General features: G+C 44.9%; 1 protein-coding gene across 1 annotated transcript in view; it reads left to right on the top strand.

The window, feature by feature from the left end:
- Positions 1 to 1,284, top strand: part of Creb3l4 (cAMP responsive element binding protein 3 like 4) — a 6,067-nt gene that overhangs the window by 2,458 nt on the left and 2,325 nt on the right. The window lies entirely within an intron of this gene.

Raw genomic sequence — 1,284 nt, 5'->3', positions numbered from 1 at the left:
CTGTGAGCCACCATGTGGTTGCTGGGAATTGAACTCAGGACCTCTGGAAGAGCAGTCAGTGCTCTTAACCACTGAGCCATCTCTCCAGCCCCCCTTGTAGAAGTTTTTTATTATTGTGTATACAAGTGAGGGAGAAGGACGGTGCACTGTGTCATGGCTATGTGGAGGTCAGAGAAGGACGGTGCACTGTGTCATGGCTATGTGGAGGTCAGAGGACAACTTTGTAGCACTGGTTCTCTCTTTCCTCCTCTACATGGGTTCCAAAGATTAAACTCAGACTTTGAGTCTTGTGTGGCAAGTGCTTTATCTGCTGAGCCATCTTACCAGCTACAGAGTAAGATAGTCTTAAGTGAAACGTAAGCTGGGTGTGGTGGCACACCAGAAATCTCTGCGCTCGGGAGGCAGGGCAGGAAGAGGACCACAGCCTAGTCTACTAGTGACATCCTGTCTCAAAAAAAAAAAAAAAAAATCCAGGGACCAGAGTGTTGGCTCAGTGGTTAAGAGCACTAGCTGCTTTGCCAGGGGACCCAAGTTCAAGTCCTAGCTCACAATTGTCTATAACTCCAGTTCCAAGGGATCCAACATCCTCTTCCAGCTTCTGTGAGCACCAGGCATGCAAGCAAACACCCACACATGTAATTAAAAATAATGATAAAACACGAAAACATAAAAACAAAAAACAAAAACAGGGGCTGGAGAGATGGCTGAGCAGTTAAGAGCACTGGCTGCTCTTCCAGAGGACTCAGGTTCAATTCCCAGCACACACATGGCAGCTCACAACTGTCTGTAACTCTGTTCCAGGGGATCTGACATCTTCATATCAATGAATATAAAATAAAATTAAACATTATTAAAAAAAACAAACAATACTCGGGAGGCAAAGGCAGGCAGATCTCTTGAGTTCCAGGTCACCCTGGTCTACAGAGCAAGTTCCATGACAGTCAAGACTATACAGAAAGACCCTATCTCCAAAAACCAACCACCTCCAAAAAAATAAAAAAAAATTCCAAAGTGTAAATCTTTTAAAAAGAAATACTAGGATCAGCAAGATGGCTTATTGAACAAAGGCATTAGCTATTAGCTGCCAAACCTGCCAACTTCAGTTTGATCCCAAGAACCTACATGGTGCGATAAAGCTACTCCTGGGAGTTATCTTTTGACCTTCACACATGCACTGGACACAAGCTCATCCACACAGATCAACACACACACACACACCTCCACACGTGCACTGGGGCACAAGCTTGTCCACACAGATACACACACACACACACACACACACAC

Source organism: Microtus ochrogaster, unplaced genomic scaffold (assembly GCF_000317375.1).
Source record: "Microtus ochrogaster isolate Prairie Vole_2 unplaced genomic scaffold, MicOch1.0 UNK16, whole genome shotgun sequence".
Classification (NCBI taxonomy): Eukaryota; Metazoa; Chordata; class Mammalia; order Rodentia; family Cricetidae; genus Microtus; species Microtus ochrogaster.
This window is presented reverse-complemented; position numbering and strand designations above follow the sequence as displayed.